Here is a 14,244-nt window from a genome sequence, read left to right as displayed (position 1 = left end):
TCTCTCTCTCTCTCTCTCTCTCTCTCTCTCTCTCTCTCTCTCTCTCTTTCTTTCTTTCTTTCTTTCTTTCTTTCTTTTTTCAGCATGACCCCAGCCAGTTCTGAGGCTGAAGGCGGGCAGTTTTATTTTTCCCAATCCACTCTTATACCATTTTAGTTACATGCAAGTAATAAGGTCAAGCAGTACAGTAAACACAAATAGTCAAGGAACAAGCAAGACAATAAACAAAGTCCCATCATCACTCCCGAGATCACAGTTTCTAAGGGCTTATGATGATAACCAAAATATCTGAGCCTACTTCCCTGTCCTAGCCCAAAGTCATATTCAGGCCTGAAGCCTAGTTCCTTGTTCTAGCCTAAGATTTAGATTCCTAGCAGAGCTTACTTCCTTTTCACCGCCCAAGATCTGATTCCTGCCGGTAGCTCTGGCCTTGTCCTTGGCCAATGTCAGATAAGGAGGAACTTTCTAATCACAAAATCTATATCACATATCCTCTACCCAAGGCTCAGAGATCATCCCTGAAGAAGAAGTAGAAATTTTTGTAAGAGCCAGAAGTGGTAGATGACTACACTGAAATAGTTTTTCCCAGACACAACAGGGCGTCTGTTGCATTTTTGGACTCACAGGGATTGTGACAACACACACAAGACCTGCACAAGCTCAAAGCAGACAACATTCATCATGGAGACAACATCATTCATCATCATGAGCTTGAAGTCTCACCCCTAGCTCAGTACCTGTTGGCAATTGATACCTGCTGGAGAAGGGAGTCAGTTCTCTTTAAAGGTATGACCCCAGGAGGTCAATCACACACTCCAGTGGATGGCCACACATACAGGAATACACGGACAACACAAATAGGACTCTGTGTGCTAGTAAGAAAATGACCAGGACATGAAGTTGAAGAGCATGGGAGTTGGGGATGGATCTGGGAAAACTTAAGGGAAGAGAAAGGATAACTATGGTCAAAATACATTGTATGAAATTCCTGATTATTAAAAAAATATTTGTTAAAATGGAGGGCTTTCTTCTACTTGCCAAAGCCCCAGACAAAATCATAACTTGCATTTTGGAAGGAACCATTGGGTCCTTCTATGGGGAGGGAAGATGGAGATCCCCCCCCCAACCCCAATGTATTGCTTCTGTCTTCTCTTTAAGGCCCATGTAGAAAAGCTATGTGTAGTTCTGTAGTGGCTCATCTAATCTGGATGTGAACTGGAGTCCCCAAGAGGACACATCTGTGGTGACCTGCTACGTAGGCAGACTAGAGCTGCAGAAATTAGGAATGGTGAGATGGTTTAGTGGGTAAAGGCACTTGCCATGAAGTCTGATACTCTGAGTTCAACCCTAAGAACTCAGTAGAAAGAGAAACATCTCCCAAGGGTTGTCCTCTGACCTTCACATAGGCACACAGACTGAATAATTAAATGTTAAAATAAATAAATAAAAAGAACTTCAATGATTTCAGAAAGATTGGAAAGGTGAATGCCCAGGGGCCAATTACAGATTATTTTGGGTTATCAAAACAACTTGACTGGCCATTGTCCTTCTCAGAATGTCAGCTGTGACTATGAAGTAAATCCTTTGGAATGCATGAACAGATCACCTAGCTCCCACTGACTTGAAAACCAGTAACAACTGAAGCCTATAACAGAGTTTCCCCCACTTTGCTATAACCTACTTGCTTACCTCCACTTACGTGAGATTCCCACCAATAGATTTGAAAATTGTGTTGCTATTTGTTATTTTGGTTTGTTTGCTTGTTTCCAAGAAAGAATGATGTTTTTGCTTTTGAGGTGAGAGCTGTGTTTTGGCATGGTTAACAGAATATGACAAAAATACACGTGAGGCATGAGCCTTTCACCTGAGCAGCCAATGGGGGCCTACTAAGAGTTCTAACATGGCACACTCCATCAACATCAGCACCTCATATGGCTTCTTTAAAGTAGAAGTTGGCTGGGAGTGGAGTCACACACCCTTAATCCTAGCACTTGGGAGGCAGAAGCAGGAGAATCTCTGAGTTCCAGGAAAGCCAAACTAAATAGAGAAGCACTATCTCAGACAAACAAAAAACAGGAGGAGGAGTCGGAACCAGTCTCATAACAGAACAGGCTCTTCTCTTAAGATAACATGGTGGTAGCACACACTTTTAATCCCAGCACTCATGAAATAGAGGCAGGTGGATCTCCATGAGTTTAAGGGCCAGCCAAGGCAGCTTAGTAGAAATAAAGAAAACAGGTAGGAAGGTGAGGAAACGGGTATATCCAATAGAGAGATGCCATTCAAATCATCCTCAGTTTTCTAAGGTTCCCCCCAATATTTAATGACAACAAATCCCCTTCTTTGGATGGTGCTATTTGTCCCTTTTCAAACCAACTGCTCTGCGTCATTCTATCATTTTGCTTTACATGGGGCCATCTGTCTGTCATCATAGTGCAGTGTATCAATGACAGCATTGCAGAAGGGCTGCAGACTGGCCAAAGTCTACATTGTAGTCAAGATTATTGTCATTAACATACGAACTTCTCCAAGTCCTGACTACTGGGGAAACAGAACTGTGGATTAGAAAATGTAACCCCTGGAGAACAGGTTGCAGATATACTTTACGCATGCTGAGAATCTTGAAAACCCAAATAGGAAGATAAAACAGCTCCTTTGTGCTCTAGGGCAGGGATCAAACCATTATGACAGTACTTACCCGAGAGAGGCCCGGTGTGTGAACATGCAAATCCTAACTATAGCTAAAGTAATAACAGTCAATTTCCAATCTTCAAGAACATTTCCTCCCAGGAAAGCCTAAAGTGCTTTAAATCTGTTTACTTGCAAACTAAACATATATTACCATATATATTTAGCCATTCGAAAAAGAAAAAAAAAACCCACACACATATAATGCCACCCATTTGATGATGGAATGTTGTCAGCTATGAAAAAACTTTAATGTGGACTGGGGCTGTAGCTCAGTAGTAGAGTGTTTGCTTGGCACATTACAAGATCATGGGATTCTATTCCCTGCATCACAAAAGAAATAAAGGAAGAGAGGGAGGAAGGAAGGGAAGGAGGGAGAAAAGGAGGAAGGAAGAAAATATTTTATTACTTCTTGTGCTTCTTAATTCCCACCTGGGATAGGGAATTTTGACTGTCAACATCATTGGATTAAGAAATGCCTAGGGCAGTAGGAAACCATCCACAGGATTTTGTCTGTGAGGACATTCCCAGAAAGGATTAGCTGAGGGAAGACCTGCTCATGTGGCCCTAGATTAAATATAAGGGAATAGAAGAAGAAAACCAGTTGAGCAACCCCATTCTCCCTTCCCTGATCTGTTGAGATGTGAGCCAGCAGCTTCCTGCTCGCACTGACAGAAGCTGGTCCTACTACCATGCTTTTCTTACCTTAAACTGTGAACCAAAACTATGAACCTTCCTTAAGTTGCTCATGACCGTCTGTGACAGCAAGAAGAAACTCAACTGAAGCAGAAGCCTCCCTACCTTCCTAGAGTAAAACAATTGACACATTCCTTATCCAGTCTAGAGTCTACAGGCAACACCTGAGCCCCCACACCCTTGTTCTTCTGTAGCCACCTGCGGCCACGAGTTAACTGGGTTCACCTGAAAGGGGGCTGGGAACGAAAGGAAGACGGAAGACAAGAAGAGATGAAGCCAAGACAAAGTTCTCTGATCAAGGCTCAATGCTTTAATGTTTGGCTTTTCAATTTAACGGGAAAGACCTGGCCTGAACTCTTCCTAGTTTCAGCAGGAGAGATGGGTGGGATAATCCGTTCTTGGTCATTGGTCATGGCTGGAGATATCTCAAGGCAAGCCCAGGGGCAGTTCTTTCAAGTTCCGGGCATCCAAGGTGGGTAGCTCCACCTAGATCCTTATCACTTGGTCTGTTGTGGTAAACAAGGTCTCTCAGGATTGCTCAAGGCTGGGGGAAGGGCACATTTTCCCAGCTAAGAGGACACCCATCCAAACATCACTCTCCAGTCTCTCCCCTTGCCCCCATGGCCCTACCACTAGGATAGCTTTTTGGCTATCAGTGGGTATTGATGAAAAAGAGTGGACACTGGCACAGAATGATCACTGTTTGCAGGCACTAGGGTGCCTTGGCCTCCAAGCAGCTGAAATTGGTGTTCTGATCACTTGAGTGTTCTGACTTGTCACCAATGTGCCAACAAAGAGGCATCAAACTAGGCCCCTTGGGGTTGTTCATGTCCATACTGTCAGTAATTGGAAGACTGAGGCAGGAGGACTACAAGTTTGAGGCCATCATAGGCTACTTATCCGCCTCAGGCCTTTGTTGACCATCTTGCTTTTTGCAAGCTCTGCCCTCTCAGGCCTAAGTGACTTCCAGGGCATCGACCTTTATTAAAAGGCCTCCAGTTTGGGAAGCAGACATTAAAGACTATGACATTCAGAAGCAACTGTGTATGCGGAGAAATTAGAAAGCAATTGTCCTAGTTAGATTTAACCATGAATTTGACAAGCCAGAGTCACCTGAGAAGGGTGTCTCAACAGAAGGATCAACTCAGGTAAGATTGGCCCTTGTCTTGGCTGTTAGTTGAAGGGAGGCCCAACCCATTGTGAGCTGTGCCATTCCAGAACTGTAGTCCTGGGCTGTTTAAGAAAGCTACCTACACCCAAGTCTGTGAACAAGCCAGCGAACAGCATTTCCTCCATGGTTTCTGCTTCAGCCCCTGCCCTGACTTCTCTCGATTATAGACTATGACCTGTAGAATGAAATAAACCCTTTTCTCCTGTAAATGGCTTTTGGTCAGAGTGTTTCATCACAGCAACAGAGATGAAGCTAGAAAAATAGCTGAGGACTGCCTCAAGCTTAAAAAAAACACCTGAGAAACTTGAAATGTGTGCTGTCATCTAATCCTGATACAGGGCGAATCTAACTAGTGTTATTTCAAAATTATAGCATCCACATACAAGGCCTCCACCCTGTAGCCTTCTGGCTTTCACAGTTACTTGGAAAAACACAATTTTTTCTATTTTTTAGTTCTTGGGGGGTGGGGGCATGATACTGTCCAAAGCGTAAATGTGCTTCCCCCAACACTCAGCATCCTCAATCTTTCTCTGAATCTCACCCACCCTCTTCCACCACACCACTGCTCACTGACCTCTACTGCTCACTGACCTCTGCTGCTGAGCCCCTCTGCTCTCTTGAACCCTATCTTAAAAGCCCCGATGCTTGCTCTTGCTCTCACTCCCTCCTCCCCTTCCTCCTCTTCCTTTTCTCCCTCCTCTCCCTCCAGTCCTCCTTTTCTTCCTCCTCTTCCTCCTCCTCCTCTACCTCCCTGCTACTCCTGGCTTAAACCAAGAATTTTAGCTAGCCTGTGCCGTTGTTGTTTCCCTCAAACTCAAATCAAATTATCCTTGAACTTCAAAAGCAATTTTTATTCTAAATAATGAACAATACTAGTGAAAACAGACAAGGTGAGGGAAAAAAGAATTCTACTTTTCAAATTTATCACAGCATTAAATTCAAGTTTCCAAAATGAACTTAGTGGAAATTTTTAATATAAGCATCTAAGATTTAAATAAATGCCAAGTAAAATGAACTCAGAGATACAAACAAGACATTATGATCAAATTGAGTTGGAGTAGTAGAATTTTAATATTTATATTTGTCAGTCAGTCAGTCAGTCAGTCTGTCTGTCTGTCCAGGCAGAGTCTCACTATGACCTAGAATTTATTACATACTGACCTTGAAATTGTAGATGATCCTCTCACATTTTGAGTGCTGGGATTACAAGCAGATACCAACACATCTAGGCTAATATTTATCATTTTCTAAGAAAAATATTGATTTATTATTTCCCCCTTTCAGTTGACACATAATTACAATATTTGGGCCATTTAATGTGGTGATCTGATACACTGTCATCAGCGCTCCCATGGTCTTATTCTACTTAGCACTTCCTAGTGTTTGGAGCCTTGGTTTCCAACTCCTAAGTTTAAGTTCTTAATAAAGTAGTGCTGGCAACTGTTGCTCTCTCAGTGTGCTCTAGAACACTCCGACTTTTGTCTAGCTGCATTTCGGTATCTTGGTACCCATCATCCAACCGCCCTCCATCTTACCTAGCTTCTAGCGGTCTCTACTCTCCTCCTGTCTTTAAGATCGCCTTCTCTGGATCTCTTCATATAAATGAGAGTAAGCAGTGTTTGGTTTTCTGTCCCCAGCTTATTCACTTAACATAAACCCCTCCATTTGGTTACATCCGTTCCACCTCCAGTGATGAGATTTGCACTCTGCTATTCCTAAACAATATTTTATTTTGTCTATATACTACATTTTCCTTTCATATATTTGTTAATGGGTACTTGGTTGATTCCACATCTTGGGTATTATGAATAAGGTTACAGTAAATATTAGTCCGTTGATATGTCGATTTCATTTGGGGGGTGATATAATGAGTAGTGTGGTAGTTTGATACACTGATTTCATTGGAGGGCTACATCCTGAGTAGTGTGGTAGCTTAATGTTAGGTTTATTGAGAATCTTCACATCATTCTCTGTGACAGCTAAGTCACGTTCCCACCAAAAGTGTGCATGTATTCTTAGTCCTTTTTCCCGCTATTAATGACCATACCAATATGATGAAGGTAAGCTAGTATCTCAGATGATTCTAATGGACTCATGCCTAGTGACATGAGATACCTTTTAAATCTTCTTTTGAAAAGTGTCTGTTCGGATCAGTTGCTTCTTATAACTGTATTTATTTATTTTTTTCATTCTCCAAATTTTCTATGTGTTCTGGATATTAATTCTTCATCAAATAAGCAAATATTCTCACTCATATGTCACATTGCCACTTTTCTCCTTTAATTATTGCCACTGATGTGTAGAGGCCTCTTGATTTTGATGTAATCCCTCTTGTCTATTTTTGCTTTTGTTACCTATGCTTCTGGGGTTTGATAATAAAAAATTATATCAACCAATGTCTTACAGTGCTTCTTCTTGCGTTTCTTGTAGGAGTTTTCTTCTGTTTTGTCATATCCTATGAATTTGGGTGTATTGTGTTTCCCATTCTCATTTGTCTTAAGAATTTTTTAATTTACTTCTTTTTACCTGCTGTTCACTCAAGAATATATTTAGTTTCCACGTACTTTATAACTTCTAAAGTTCCTTTTGTTAGTCTACAGTTTTGTGGTTATGGAAATTATATCATATGATTGATTGCAGCCTTTTTTAATTGGTTAAGACTTGTTTTATGATCTAACATAGGGTCCCTTTTGGAAAATGTTCTGTGATGGTTAGCTTTAATTATCAACTTGACACAGCCTGGTTTCTCTTGGGAAGAAAGCTTCAGTGAAGAATTGTTTGGATCAGGTTGGCCTGTGGGCATGTCTGATGGGGACTGTCATAATTAAATTCATTGATATGGGAGGACTCAACCTACTACAGGTGGCCCTAGTTCCTAGGCAGGGAGTCCTGAACTTTATAAAAATGGAGAAGAGAAGCTGACTACAAGCAAATAAACAAGCTGTCTCCATTAGGGTTTCTATTGCTGTGAAGAGACACCATGGCCAACTCTTATAAAGGAAAACATTTAAATGGGATTGGTTTACAGTTTTAGAAGTTTAGTCCATTATCAGCATGACAAGAAGCATAGTGCTGGAGAAGGAGTTGAGAGTTCTACATCCAGATCAGCAGGCAGCAGGAATAGAGATGTGAACCACTAGGCCTGGTTTTGAGTTTCTGAGGCGTCAAAGTCCAAGGCCTAGTGATGCACTTCCTTCAACAAACCCCACCTATTCCATCAAAGCCACACCTCCTAATAGTGTCACTCCTTATGAGCTGATGGAAGGCATTTTTTTTTCAAACCACCACACAAGCAAATGTGAATGTGTCCATCTTTTTCTGTCTTATATTATGGATGTCATATGACAATCTGTTTTAAGTTTCTGCCACTGTGATTTCTCTGCTATGATGGACTGTAACCTAGAATTTTGAGCTGAAATAAACTCTTTTCTCCCCAAATGGCTTTTTGTCAGGGTATTTTATCACAGTAACAGAAGTGAAACTAGAATATGCTCCATATGCCAATGAGAAAAATGTATATTCTGCAGTGACTGGGCAAAATGTTCTGGAAATGTCTGTCAAGTCCGTTTGTTCTGTAGTACAGCTTTACTCTCATGTCTCCGCACTAACATTTTGTCTAGACAATCTGTCCATTGATGAGAGTGGATGTTGAAACCCTCAACTAGTATTCTGTAGAAATATATCTCTCTCCTAAGTTCAATAATGTTTGGCTTATATAATTGGGCACTCCAGAATCGGGTTCACATGTTCTTAGAGTGGTTACATCCTCTTGTTGGATTGATCCCTTACTCATTATGTAGTCTCTTTGTCTCTTTTCCCAGATTTTGTTTAGGTGTAAGTACAGCTAGTGCTGCTCAACTTTCTTCTCCATCTGCATGGACAATCTTTTTTTCAGTCCCTGCACTTTCAGTGTTTGTGTGTTCGCATATGCATGTGCCTGTGTGTGTGTTTGTGTGTCTGTCTGTCTATATGTGTGAAGTGAGTTTCAGCTTTAATTTCACTGGATATATTTTATAAATTTACCTTTCTCCTTGTAGAATACACAGAGTTTAAGTATTTTCTTTCTTAGTGGTGTCTTACAAGTCTAAGATGACTGTAAAAAAAATCTGACAGGTTTATATCCAAGCCTAGACTTAAAGTTCAGAAATTCATCCCCTGTGCAGTCTGGTGTATTTGACATTCTGAGTTTCTTAGTTTCACCATTTCTGTGTGCCTCTTCATTTGTATCTACATCTTTGTTGAATTTCTCATTCAGATTGTATTAATCAAGGTTTTCCAGGAGCACAGAACCGCTGATTATAAAAGAGATTGGTTATCACAGTTGGAAACTGTATTGTCTGATAATGGCTACATGTAGAAGAGGCAGAGAAACCAGGAGCTGTTCAGTGTAAGAACCTGGAATCCTCAGGATGAAGAGAACCAATGATGAGTCTAAGGGGAAACTGAAGGCCTAGAAGTTCCACAGAGAGTCACTAGTGTGAGTCTGAATGGGAAGACTGTTGAAATCTGATGCCCATAGGCCATACTAGACCTACTTGCTCAAGAAGAACACTGCTTTCTCTTCTACTTTTATGCCATCTGGGTGATTAGCTTATCAAATAGTGGTGTTGGCATCCAGGTCATCAAGGAGACCTCAGCTACTTGTCCCAGATGACAGTCCTTTAGGCATTGTGCTCACAGACATTCTACACTAGTGATCCTTTCAAAGATCCAGTCAAGTTGACAATTATATCTAGCCCATTTTCTTCTGTATCTCCTACATCTTATTAAATTTTGTCAAAACCATTATTTTGAATTAGTTTTTAGGCATGTCATTAGTTTTCTTCTCTTTGTGATTATTGGTAGAGAATAATTGTATTCCTCTGCAGGTAACACAAGCCTTGTGCTCCTAGTATCTCTTTGCTGATATCTTTATATCTCGCAGATACAATGCTTCTACCAATTTCATAAAATAATTTTTGTAATAATTTTTCTTACTATGTTGGTTTGGTAGGCTATCTGGGCTTTGGTTTTAGTTGTGTTCAGTAGTATATCTCCATCTAGCAGCTAAAGCTGTAGTTGAGGGCTTTGACTGGAATATCTATGAAAAGAGAGGCAGCAAATCCACCAACATGCAAGCCACGAGGGACCCAGGGGTACAACACAACAAGTAGGAGCAGGTAGGTTACCTATTGCGTCTAGAGCTGCACAGGTGACTTGTGAGCCCTCATGAGCTATATTAACTCACAGAAGGCTGTCCAGCTGAGACCCAGAGCTGACAATAGTTGCATAGGACCACCCAGATGCTTCCTGGGGGCCTTGGTAGAATCTGAAAGTACATGGGTAGTGTCACCCATCTGATTCACAGGACTCCTTGGGACAGTCACCTACTATTTCACAGTACCCCTGCAGGAAGATTCATCCTAGGACAGTATTGGGAGGTGAGAATTCAGCTAGTAGATACAAGATGGCCTGGGCTCCTTCATTGTCTTTCAAGCTCTCCAAATCAACCTCAGGGAGAACTGTGAGAGTCTCAGGCTTTGCCAAGAGCAGATATTTTTTGTGTATGTAGCTTCCTACATACCCTCTCTCTGATGTCTAAAGTCATTCTTGGTTCAGTGTTGATATTAGCTAGAAAGACGAGAGAGTTTATTCTCCATAAGAAACTTCTTTTTCTGAACGGCCATCATGGATCTCTGGGCTATGCATCTCCATTATGTCTCCATAATGCTCCAGCACTGAGCTCTGAACACTCAAGTCAAGAAGTAATTGTTTTGTTTCTGTTTGGGTCTTCTTTTGTTGAGAAGAAGGGCACCAGGCACTCTAATGAGACATCTCCAATCAACTTTTAAAGACAAAGAGAGAAGCCCAAAAAGGGCAAGCAATGCAGTATATTCAAGGGACTCCCCTCTATACGATTAACAGCAAACTTTTCACCAGAAAATTTGGAGATGGCAAACAATAGACCAATACATTCACAGTACAGAAGAGAACTATCAGACAAGAACACTATGTCTGCCAAAACTCTCCCTCAAAAGTGGAGAAGAATCTAAGGCATTGAAAGATAAACAAAAGCTGGGGGAATTTATTACCATTAGACCTGCCATGCAAAAAATTACTGACAGTGATGCCCTGCATAGGACAGTGAACAGACTCCAGACAGAAACCGGAAGTTGTATATATAAATAGAAACTTTAATTAATGTAAATACAAAGGCAATTATAAAAGCATGTATCAGTGAAATAAGTTTGCTATACCTTTTTGTCTATATGATTTAGGAAATAGTTATAATTCCCTAAAAACAATTCTTAGCCTAACAAGTAGCATTACTTCGACTTTAGAATTCCACATTTAGTTTTCTACATAATTTCAAAAAGATTAATGCACTTAAAAGAAATGATTCATCTGTGTTTTGAGGCACACACATATAAAGATATAATTTAATAATGCCAACAACTGGAAGGGACAGAGTCTGAGCTATAGAGGAGGACAGTATTTATATGCCATTGAAGTTAGACTGCTGCACATTGAAATCAGAGTTATGTAACCTAGGGATGTTAAATGTAATCCCCATGGTAACTGCTAAGAAAGCAGTTGAAGATACACACAAAAGGAAATGAGAAAGATTTTAAACAGTTCACTATATAAATCAACTAAACACCAAAGGAGATAGTAATGTATAAATAAGGGATTAAAAGCCATGGCTTTGAAAGACAGAAAACACATAGCAAAAGTGACAGAAGTAAGCCTTTCCTTATCAGTAATTACTTTAAATGCAAATGGATTAAAGTGGTCAATCAAAAGACAGATTAACAGACTAGTTTTAAAAAATAATCCAACTATATGCCATCTACAAGAGACTCATTTTAGACTCAAAGAAACAAACCGGTTGAAAGTAAAAAGATAGAGAACTGTTTCCTATAAATAGCAGCCTAAAGAAAGCAAGGCTAAAGAAAGGAATGTCAGCCAAAATCAACTTTAAAACTGTTTACAAGAGACAAAGGACATTTTACATTAATCAAAAAATATAGCAATTATAACTACTTATAAACATAATTGTCTCTTTAATCATCTACAAACCATCAGAATACATGAAATCAAAGCTGTAAGCATTGAAAAAAGAAATAGGAAGTTGCATATTTTAGTTGGAGACTTCAAAATCCCACCCTTAGGAGCAGATAGACTAACCAAGTAGAGTACAAGTAAAGGATTTATCATAATGGGGCCAACTTGATTCAGCAGACAGAGATAATATTTCCTCTGGTCACAATGGGATAGTTAACAGTCATTAACAGAATAAAACTGGAAAATTTACAAATTATAAAAAAAATTCGAATACTCTTAGCAAACCAATGAAAGAGAATCACAAGGAAAATGGGAAACTATTTCAAGGCAAATGAAAGTGGAAAAAAATATATCAAATTTATGGGGAAACAGTGGGAACCATGCTAAGAGAGAAAATTATAGTTATAAATGCTTTCATTAGAAAATTAGAAAGGTTCCAAATCAATAAGCTAACTTTACAACATAAAGAAGTTTTAAAATTGCATTTATTTTGCTTTATGTGTATGAATGTTTGGCCTACAGGTGTATGTGCACCGAATTTGTGTACAGTACCCTCTGAGGCCAGTAGGGGGTGCTAGATCCCCTGGAATAGGAGCTATAGATGCATGTGAGCCACAAAGGGTGCTGGGACTTGAACCCAGGTCCTCTCCAAGAACAAGAAATGCCCTTAACCACTGAGGTATTTCATAGCCCAACATAAGAAATTTTAAAAGAACAAACAAAACCAAGCCAGCAGTAGAATAAAATGATGAACATCAAATCATATAAAGACTTGTTTCAAAACTGAGAAAAAATTGTATTCTATGGAAAGGATTAACCCTGGAAATGGGTAATTTTTAATTAATGCATATAGCTTCAGTTTTAAAGCTTGAGAAGAGATAGAGCAGTGATATGTGTACATTATAAGTTCATTTAATACTACTAAGCTATACATTTAAAATGATTAAGATGATGGATTTTATGTTATGTGCATTGTAGCACAATACAAATATTTCAAGTAAGAGAAAATTATTGTCCAATCCTACAGATGGATCTATTTTACAGATCTATTTATTTTTCATATGGTAGCTTCACTACATATAATGAATAGAAAGTTATTTTGTTAGAATGCAAATCCTGGTGACCCTGCCCGAGTTGCAGCTGCCAGCAATATGTTCAAGGTAATTCAGAGATCAGTGGGGCCAGCCAGCCTGAGCCTGCTCACCTGCAGAGTCTATATAGCACTCAAAGAGGACTCGCCTAACAGCAGTTCCACGAGGATCGATGAGCTTCCACGCTACTCAGTTCCTGGGGGTCAGTCTAAGTATGTGGGGGAGCTAAGGACTCAGCTTGAAGAAAACATCTCACAACTCCGACATCACTGTGAGTGTATACAAGTTTGTGTCAGGAGATATACTCCCATACTAAACCCAAGGGGGAACACTTTGTGCAGTGGGGAGTTGACAACTGTAACTATCTTCAAAATAAGCCTCCTGGATTTTTCCCAAGACTCGGTGTGACTGGTTTTACTGATTTTGTTGGACTCCTCCTTGCTAGAGGTTCAAAAATAAAGAAGCTGGTGTATCCTCCTCTTTTCATGGGATTAGGTGCCTCTGTCTATTACCCACAAGTCATCACCATTCCCCAGGTCACTGGGGAGAAGGTATACGACTGGGGATTGCGAGAGTACATAGTCATAGAAGATGTGTGGAAGCTAAATTTTCGGAAGCCAGGAAATTTGAAGAAGTCACCTGGAAATAAATAGAAAACTCCATGCTCTGCCCATTTTAATCAGTTGTAGGTAAACATTGGAAACTCCAGACGGTAAATCAGTATTTCTACAGACAAGTGGCAGAATCAGTATTGGATATAGTAAACTGGCTTTCTTCAGGCAAAACAACACTAAGTCCTTTTGCTGTTTTGGGTGATGCCATATTACAGGCCAACTAATCTGCAGTCTTTCACATGGAAATAACGTACAAGCCTTGGAACTCCTCATTCTTATATCACTATGTACATAATTAAAGTTCAGATTCAAAAAAAATGCAAATCCTGCGTTCAGTAAGTTTGCAGGAGAGATCAATAATCTCTGCTTCTAACAACTTCCAAGGTGAAGTTGGTCTTGTTGATCCTGGCTCATGGCCCGCATCTTGAACAACAAGGTCTTATAAAATTTATGAAGCTAAAGCAGATGGCATCTGAGATTCAAGTCAAACACACCAAGTAAGTAGCCGGCAGTTGCCTCAAAATCAGATGGGCTGCAGCAAAACTTGAAATGTGTTCTTTCTGAATGCAGAGTGTGACAAGTTCTGTAATCCATGGGCCTCAAGTTACCTGCTATCTATGCCTACATTACAGAATTATTTGCTTAAAACAATATCATGTATTTATTTTGCTCATGAACCTGAAATTTGGGTAAAACTTTACAGGGGTACTATGTCTCTCTTCCACATGGCACTAGTTGGGTAAAGTTCAACTGAGAGCCAGAATAGCTGCTTTAAAAATGCCTTGTTTTTGTTTCTGACTCTTAGCTATGCGATCAGCCAGGGCTATGGGATAACAACCTTAGGTCATCTCCACATGGCCTTCCAAAGTAGCTTAAGCTTTCTTATGTCGTAGTGGCTGAGTTCCAAAAGCATGCATCTCCAGAAAACAAATTAGAAACA

General features: G+C 40.1%; 1 pseudogene; it reads left to right on the top strand.

Annotated features, from left to right (window-relative positions):
- The first annotated feature begins 12,750 nt into the window (after positions 1–12,750).
- LOC114608472 lies at positions 12,751–13,343 on the top strand (annotated as a pseudogene).
- The last annotated feature ends 901 nt before the right edge of the window (positions 13,344–14,244 follow it).

The sequence above is a fragment of the Grammomys surdaster genome, unplaced genomic scaffold (genome assembly GCF_004785775.1).
Source record: "Grammomys surdaster isolate TR1022 unplaced genomic scaffold, NIH_TR_1.0 125901, whole genome shotgun sequence".
In the NCBI taxonomy this organism is placed as follows: domain Eukaryota; kingdom Metazoa; phylum Chordata; class Mammalia; order Rodentia; family Muridae; genus Grammomys; species Grammomys surdaster.
The sequence above is the reverse complement of the archived record's forward strand: the minus strand, read 5'-3'. Positions and strand labels throughout refer to the sequence as shown.